Source organism: Vicugna pacos, chromosome 6, assembly GCF_048564905.1.
Source record: "Vicugna pacos chromosome 6, VicPac4, whole genome shotgun sequence".
In the NCBI taxonomy this organism is placed as follows: Eukaryota; Metazoa; Chordata; class Mammalia; order Artiodactyla; family Camelidae; genus Vicugna; species Vicugna pacos.
In genome coordinates, this window is record NC_132992.1 from 86891963 (window position 1) to 86901105 (window position 9143).

General features: G+C 52.6%; 1 long non-coding RNA gene across 1 annotated transcript; it reads left to right on the forward strand.

Moving 5' to 3' along the window:
- The first annotated feature begins 527 nt into the window (after nucleotides 1–527).
- On the forward strand, nucleotides 528–7040 carry LOC140697185 (uncharacterized). The gene is made up of 3 exons (XR_012074034.1): nucleotides 528–623; nucleotides 3204–3322; nucleotides 6891–7040. It is a non-coding gene; the product is annotated as an uncharacterized lncRNA (long non-coding RNA).
- Nucleotides 7041–9143: the final 2103 nt, after the last annotated feature.

Consider the following 9143-nt stretch of genomic DNA (forward strand, 5'->3'; position numbering starts at 1 on the left):
CCAGAGCTCCTTGGCCAGATCTTTGAACAACAAAGCAGGTTTGGAAGGGCCCTGAGAAGTGAGCTACAGAGTGAAGGACGGGAAGGATGGTGTATGGTCCCCCAGGGCTACCGTAACAAAGTACCACAAACCGGGTGGCTTAGAACTATAGGAATGTATTTTCTCACAGTCCTGGAGGCTGGAAGTCTGAAATCAAGGTGTCGAGGGGCCCTGCTCCCTCTGTGGGCTCTGGGACCCTGCCTCCTCCTGGCCTCCGGTGGCTGCCAGCAGGCCTTGGTGGTCCTGGGTTTGTAGCTGCATCACTCCATCCTCTGCCTCTGTCGTCATAAGGCCTTCCTGTGTCTCTGTGTGTCCTCTCTTCTTCTTGTAAGGAACTAGTCATTGGATTTAAGTCCCATCCTACTTCAATATGGCCTCATCTTCACGAATTACGTCTCCAAGGCCTTATTTCCAAATAAGGTCGCATTCTGAGATTCTGGTTCTGAATTCTGGGACAACTGTTAAAGCCACTAGAGAGAGATCGCAGCTGGAACTCAGCGGGCAGCGGGGGACACCGGGAAGCAGCAGAGGGCTCTGATCCCACGCCTGACAATTTGGACTTTCGTCTCCGCCCACGGAGGGTTGTAAGTGTGACAGCAATCCCAGACCTCCTCCGCATCTCTGCGATTCTCTTTGCCTGTGATGAACGACCCATCCTTCCGCCCCTCTGCGGAACCGCCACTGGCCAGTCCTGAGGCGTTCATTGCGCAGCCCCCCACCCCTGCTCGGCCCCCCAGGCCCTGAGCTCCCCTGGGCTCCCTTGGCTCATGGCTTATCATGACCTGTGGGTGCATCCATCTCCCTCCTTGGGCGGGAGCTCTTGGGGGCAGGGCCCATCACTCATTCATCTCCGTATCCTCTGCTCCCAGCAAAGCTGGGGACAGCGTGGATGGGGACAAAGGGGTGGGAAGCTGGAGATGGGTCTCAGCTCCAGTGCTGGTCCATCAGGGCTCTTTTCCAAAGAGGTATTTGCTTTTCTGCATTCATAGGAGTGTAGATTTTCCGTATCAGAGATTATTTTCGATATCTTTTCAAAATAAAACTTCCTTCTAAGTATGCTGTTCCTCAGCTTCCGAAGAGGGGCTGTTCACCTCTGGAGCCTGGGTGTCCCTGTGAATCAGGAGCCCAAATCCCCACTGGCCTCGCCTTCTGTCAGTAGCTCCCCTGCTGCCCGATGCTGAGACCCCTCGGCTGGCCGCCCTCCTTTGACGACAGGCCCCGCGTTTTCAAGACAGGGCTCGGTCATAAACTCAACTGTCCACAGCCATTTAGGCCCAGGCATGGTTAATGCCAAAACTGGCCTCCAAATTGACAGTTAATGAGGGAAAATGGCGAGGGGGCGTGTTAACAGACGCAGGCTCAAGGTAATAAACAGGCCATTAAAGCCAGGTAGTAAACAGCTTGCCAAGGACCATTTATGAATTTATTTTTTTGAAGGGGCGAAAAAATAACCAACAAGGCTTGTCTCCTTTGGAGACTGGGTCCGACTGGCAGTAGGAAGAACTGAGAGATTCCTCGGAGGGCAGAGCCAGAGGGGACGTGGGGAGGGCAGAGCCAGAGGGGACGTGGTGAGGCCGTCCCAGGAGGTCCCTTGGGCGCGAAGAGCAGGTGTGCGGGCGGGGCCCAGGGGCCTGAGCAGTGAGCTAGCTGTGGGCTCCCGTGAACAAGGCTTTGGTCCCAGCTGTTCCGCATACCTTTGGAGGCCCAGGGTGGTGTCAGGAACCCTAGACAGGTACCCTCTGTCTGACACTGGCACCTGAGAGAAGTCACCCGATTTTTCAGACCTCTGTTTTCCCACTGCAAAGAAGAGGAGGGACGCCACTGTATTTTGCAAGGCCTTGTACTGAGTTAAATAGTGCCCCCCGCCCCAGATTCATGTCCTTTCTAGAACCTCAGAATGCTACTCTTTTGGAGATAAGGGTGTTGCAGATGTAACTGTCTGAGCTCATACTGGAGTAGGTGGGCCTTAATCTGATATGACTGGTGTCCTTAAGAGAAGAGACACAGACACACACAGGGGAGAAGGCCACGTGGTGACAGAGGCAGAGATTGGAGTGATATGTCTATATGCCAAGAAAGCCAAGTGTGGCTGGCCACCACTGGAAGCCAGGAAAACAAGGAAGGGTCCTCCCTGAAAGCCCTCAGAGGGAGCGTGGCCCCGAAACACCTCAATTTCAGACTCCCAGCCTCCACCACTGTGAGACAATAAATCCCTGTGGTTTTAAGGCATCATTTGTGATAGTCTATTAAGGCAGCCCTGGGAAACGAGGCCTCCAGCTCTAACATCCTCCGTGTGATGCTCCACCCCAAATCGTCACCAGGTGAAAGTGTATTTCTGCAGGACAGAAGTAGAGCATTTGCATACACCTGTGGTTCTCAACCAGGGGTGATTTGGGCCTCAGGGGACATTTGCAACATCTAGGGACACAATGGGGAGATGGTGTGGTGTGCTCCTGGAATCTGGTGGGTAGAGGCCAGAGAAGCTGCTAAATAGCTTCCAAAGAATTACCCAGGCCGAAGGGCTAGTGGTGTCTGAACTGAGAGCCGCATAGGTGACTAGTGACTCAGAGCCCTGCGAAAAGGAAAACTGAGGCATGTTAACATTTTTTTTCAAGAGTTTATTTGAGCATACATCAATGTGAGTTAGGCAGCTGAAACCCAAGATGGTAGGGAGCGCTCTACTGACAAGAGCTAAGGCAAGGTTTATATAGAGAAGACAGGGAAGGAAAGCAAAGCAGTGATTTGATTGGTTAGAACTGAAGAGCTTGCCTGGCTTGGGAGAGCCTCATTGGCTGTTTGTAATTGGCTGTCCTTCAGTTTCATTTTTTCAGGTTCTAGTTCAGTGACCTGGCTTGGGTTGGGTTTGCTTACAGACTACCGAGGTGTGAGAGTTCCCCCATCTAATGGACTCTGGTTTCACTACTGTAACAGCCCCAATCTGGCCCCAGTGCTTTATCAGAACCAGCCCAGGAGAGCTGCCCATGTCCGGTGCAGACAACCAGAGGTACCAGCGCTATGGAATTATTCAACACAGTGATAGCAAATGGTCTAATTTTTCTAAACAACCTTCCAGTTAATACAATCCCCCCGCCACCAACACACATTTCTGTCTTACTGAGATCAATAATAGGGTTTCCAAAATTTGCATTTATGTCAACCCACAGGTCAGCAGGAGTGGGCACGAATCTGCCTGAAGGTTCACTCAGGAGAAAGACCCCAAGATTGAATAGCTCAGAGACACTTGCAGGGATGGGATTGTCTCCTCTTCTCCTGACACTGGAAGGTGAGTCCCTGGCCAGAGGCTCCGGGTGCCTCACCAGGTCCTAATTCACAGTGATGCATCCATACCCACAAGGCAACGGATGGCCCATCTCTGAGACCACTAAAGGTACCCAAAAGAACATATCGGGTAGGGGAGGGTGTGCACTAACTGGAAATGTTAGTTTAGGTAGATTAGATCATTATATATTGTGGAGCTGAATGATTCTGTAATGGATGTAACTCGGTTGAGAAGGTCACTGTTGGCCAGTTTCCACAGTCTTGCGTCAAAGCACGTGGCTTGGGCATTGTCGCACAGTTCATCCTAGCCTTCAACTCACGCCACTTTGCCAGTGCATCACCCATATGGGACGATGTGTCACCCACCATTGCATCCCTGACCTCGCAATGGCCTGGCATGGGAGTCACCCACGAGGTGGGGGTGGTGGGGTGGGGCAGGGCAGAGAGGTGCCGGCTGCACCTTCCTCCTCCTCCTGCTCCTCCCTCCTCCAGCCCCATATTTCAATGAGTGGCAAGCAGATGGCTAAGCTCTGGGCTCTGGCTTCAGGGTGCTTCTTGGTTCAGCAGCCACCGTGTGGCTTCTACAAGTTCCAGAAGTGTGGAAGCCGCCATCTCTCAGTGGTAAAATGTAGGCCATCATAATAGCCCAAACTTCTCCAGTGTCTCCCGAGGACAGATGAGATGATGCAGCACCTGGCACAAAGCTGTGCATCTGAAGCCCCTCAAATGCCTGCTTTGCACCAGCATCCTTGCAGCAGGGTCAGATTTTTTTCCCTCCAAAGTATGGGCTTTGGGAGGCAGACAGACACCAGCTGGCTGGCTTCTGGTTAGGGGCTGATCTCTCAGAGCCTCAGTTAGTCCAGCTGTAAAATGGGAATAATGCTTATCTTTGGGAAAATGAAATTAGATAAAACCCTCAGCCAGGTACCTCTGAGGTTTTACATCCATTCTTTCCTTTTGTTCAGATTCTGATCGGGGGCCGCCTTTGCTTCCCGGCTGGGAGAAGAGTCATGTTCCCTGGGTGCTTGGTCACTGACACCTGGAGGCCTCTGGGTCTAACTCTAGAAGCATATCCAGGCCTTGATTTCAGGATGTTACCTAGAGGCAATGTACCCAACTTCCCGAGCTTACAAAGGGATGCCTGACACCTGGATAGGATAGTGACCACCATCTGCTCTGAACCAGGCACTGTGCAAAGTGTATCCACGAATTAGCCCATTGCCAGCTCCTTCTTCTCACAGCTCTGGAAAGCAACAGCTTTTCTTATTAGCATCGTATTTTGCAGATGGGAAGACTGAGGCTTCCAATACAGCCTGTCTGGCTAGAGTTCGTGGTCTCCAGTGCCCTGTTTTGCAGCAAGCACCTCTGAGAGGGGGTGGGTCATCAGCCGGAGCATTTGCACATGGCTTCAGTGTGATCATCCAACCCCCAACCTGCTGCCCTTTGTGGGGCATCATTTGTAGCCCTTAGCACATGGCTTAACAATCGGATTTCCCTTGTCTGTTTTCACACACTGGAAAAGAAACTTCCTGAGGGCAGGGAGCAGCCTGGTGAGAAAGAGCTCAGTACTGTTAGGGGAACTGTCAATGTCTCTGTCTCCTCAGAGACTCTAGACTGTAGGGGTCAGGACTTGTCCTCGGACTGCGGCGTCTAGCCCCGGTAGAGCCTGAACACCTGCGCGGCTAATGACCATCCAGCCCTGGTGGAAGCGTGAAGGTGGAGGAGACAGAAACCCAAGGAGGAAGTCCTCCTAAAACAAATGCCTCCACTTCTGGGCCTGATAGATGTGAATGAAAATGGTATTTAATCGGCTAAAACCAGAGCTGTCATCACCTAATCAGAGAGCCTGAAAATAGATTTTCAGCACCTTCCACTGCTGCTGGGGAACCGTGGTGCAGCTGCCCTGGGAGTCCGGGGCTGCTGGAGACATTGGCAGGCGTCTGTCTGTCTGGGGAGCAGCTGGAGATCTGGTGATTCAGTCAGGGGAGGCCACAGCATCGGAGAAAGCTCAGGGTGCCGAGGAAGCCTTCATTTCCGGGAGAGCCCGACAGCCCCATTCGTTTCTTTTGCCTAAATAATGGTCATCATTGTTCCCGTGGGTCCAGCTTATAGTTTGCAAAGCGCTTTCACATTCACGAGTCTTCCCTATGTGTCTGGGAGGGGGGTCTGGAGGGGTTGTCACCCAGCGTCATGGTTAAGGGAACCAGGCTCACGCAAGGCAGCTGGGCATGAACTGCCAGCATCTTCTGATTCCTCGAAAGGAGATCTGTAGCGTCATTTTCCCCTTGCAGGTGTATCCTTCCGACTGGCAGGGTGCAGTTGTCAGAACTTGCCCTCCACCAATTTGGGAAGTCCAGTGAGGTCATGCTGGGACCTGCTCACTAACCCTCCCCCAGCTTGGTCACCCCGCTTTTCTTTCCTCCTCATGCCCAGCTCTCTTGGGCTCCTGCAAGTCTGCAGTGCTGTCCAGGTCCTCTGCCTGGTGTGATGCCAGCCCCTCACCAGCTCTCCTCCCCTTCCTCGGCCGCACTCATCCCCGTGAGGCTCAGCTCAGGAATCACCCTGTCCAGGAAACTCCTACAGGCTGGGGAGGTGACCTTCCTCTGTACACCCTTCGCAATCAGATTCCAGAACCTTCTCCCTGGGGCTGTAGGTTGAGGAGGACTGTACTTTGACAAATTGAGGGCTGCGTGGAACTCAATGGTGTGTCAGGGGATTACATCGAAGACAGTGGGATGAAGGGATGGAGGACACAGGTGTGGGCAGGGCTGGGGAGACTGTCCCAAGGGTGGTCAGTTGCCCCAGGGCTAGGAACGGAGGGGAGCTGTTACTGCTGCCAGTTCTGAAGGGATGACGGGGGAGGAGGTCTAAGGGAGGGCGGCTGGGTGGAGCCGTAGCCTTGACCGGCTGTTGCCCAGCTGGGAGGGAGCATGTGCGGTAAACCCCACCCTCCCTCCCCTGCCTCTGCCTCCCATCAGCCAAACCCTCTGAAGAGCCAGAGGGTGAGGGTCCAGGATGGAAAAGGGGAGAGACCTGGGAAGCAAGTGGAGAAAACCCAGCACACGGGTCTCACCCGGCAGAGAGGTGCACACTGGCCCATCCGACGAAGCACCATCAGGGCTGTTCTTGAGTTTCAAACTTCAGAGTCCCTGGCCCCTGCTCTGCCTCAGATGTTCTAATTTAGGAGGTGTGTGGTGTGTCTCTAGAGTCTGCTTTTTGAAAATCAGGGCTCTGGGTGATTTTTAAGAGCAATGTCAGATCAATTTGAGCATTCTTTTTGGTCACTGGGAGCCCTGAGCTGTGGTCCCATCCCTGGTTCACCAGCAGCCTTGGGCCAGTCACTTCCACGTCTGGACCTCAGTTTCTTCATCAGTAAACAGAGGTCTGGAGGCTTCCAGCAGAACGGACTAAGTTGCTGGCCACATAGCCAGCCTCTTTGTTTTAACTTGAAGTCCAGCTGATTTACAATGATGTGTGAACACAATAATAGTAGGAGACTTTAATACCCAACTAACACCCGTGGACAGATCTTCCAGACAGAAAATCAACTGGCCTCTTAACTCTTATCTCAGCCCCAGGCGGCGGTCCCTTCCCTCAACTTCTGAAGTCCCCCAGCTCTTGGAAGGTGACAAAGGCCAAGAGACAGCAAGTACCCTGACCAGAGGTGCATGGCTGCCCTCTGCATTTGTTGTTATCCTCAAATGAATGGTATGTTCTCCTGACGTGGATGGAGGTTGCCGACATCAGAGATCCAAGACAAATGCCATGGGCTGGAGAGTGGATGGGTTTATATGTATTCCTGATGCCTCCTCACCCTCTAACCAGGCCTCCACAGCAAAGAGGAGCAGGTAGGGTGATGGGCTACAGTCCACAATCCTTGGGGAGCCTTGCCTGGCTCCTCTGTACCCCTTACTTTGGCTGGGGGGGCACCCAGGTTTGGCCTCCAAGAGAAAAGGTGCAGAGCAGTCTGTCCCCAGAGGTGACTGTGTTCTCACAAGACCTCCATGCCCCGCTTCCCTAAGCAAGCCCCGCGGGGCCAGCTGGCGAGAAACACTGCCACTTCCATTGGAGCCCTGGGCGCCGGAGTGTGAGCACTGAGCTGGCCTGCTCTTTCCACTTTTTACTACCACTGGGTCTCATGTTTCTTTTATCCTGAGAGCTCAACATAAGCCCGGAACCCAGCAGGGGATCACTCTGTGTTTGACAAATAGACACAGGGTCTACTTGGACCCCCTTTATATATGGCCAGCCCCTAAGAAATAGCTGCGGGTTATTTCACTGAATCCAATTCACAACAGAGTCCACTTACCTGCTCAACTGCCCAGTGGAAACCCAGCCACAGTTTTGTAGCTGATTCTGAGACATCCTCTAGTGGTTGAGAAGGGCAGCAGCTGAGTTAAAAGAGCCCCCCCACCCCCCGCCCACCAACCAGTTCCAGGAGAAGGGCTCCGGTGTCCTCAGAGACCCTCCTGCTATTACTGTGAGTGATAATGTTACCCCTTACAAAGGCCCGGAGAGGTTAGGAGACTTGCCCATGCTCGCTCAGCTAATGCACAGCCTTATCCTTCCTGACATCTCCAGCATCAGGCACTGCTGACTGCCATCACTGCCACCCTCTGCCATCCACTGGCCTGCCCTCTTGTCCCTTGACTCCTCTGTCATCTTCTTCTGAGACGACACCTTCTCCCTGTCTTCATCTTTTCATAATATTCCTTCTCAGTCCTCTTTTCTGGCTCTGGTTATCTCCCACCTCCAGCTGTGGGCACTCAGGAGTCTAGGAATCCCCTCCACGGGTACCTCCCCATCCTGATGACTCAAGATGCCATGGTCTTAAGCCTGGTTGATTAATTGTTGGCCAGGTCCTGAACTCTGTTGAAGGGAATCTCTCACCCTTGAGAACTCTGTATCTGAAGTCTTCTTCTGAAGAATTTCCATCACTCAGCCACCGTCCATCACTTGGCTTCCCCTACAGTCATGCCTCGGTGTCCCCCCTGATGTTCTCAGAGCCCGCTGCAAGGAGAAGCCTCTTGTCTGAGGCACATAGGACTTGCACCCTGGTATTAAGCTGAGCCATGCTGAGTTTAATGTTTCCAAAGTGCCGAGAAGCCCCTTGGCTGGCGTTTTGAACACCCTGAGGGGTGATAGAGCCTCCAGCCTCCTGATCTGGGATTCTCCCTGCCCTGCATTTATATTTTCTCCAAATCTTTGTTTGGCACCTAGACCTCACTTTAGGCTCTAGGGGTACATCAGGGAACAAGACAGATGAGGTCCTGACATACAAGTGAAGGAAATGCGAGTATAAGGAAAGATCATATTAGACTATGATAATGTATGAAAAAAATATGGCAGATATGATATAAGATGAGGGTGGGAGGCAAAGGTAGCTGGAATGGTTGAGGAAGACATCCTTACAGAGGTGATAGCCAAAGGATGGAAAGAAGCAACCACGTGAAGAAATGGGAGAGGATCAAAGGCCCCAAGGAGGAGTGTGGCTAGACAGAGTGAATGAGGGGAGTGGGGTTAGGAGGTGAGGTCGGTGCAGGCAGGAGCCAGACCACTCAGGGCCTTGTGGGCCATGTTAAGTAGTCTGAATTCTGTTCTAGGTCATTGGGCATTCATTTTACCAGATATGCCATGAATGCAAAGCTCTGACCACTCTTTACTTGAGCCATTTCTTAGGTTGTGTTTGCAGTGAGCAAGCATGAGACAAGAAGTAATGTCCCCTCCATGACAAAGAGCAGACACTTCCTACTTGCTGTGGTGTGGCAAGTTCCCCAAGCTCAGAGTCCTTCTCCCAGTGCAAACCCACTGTGTATGTATGGGCA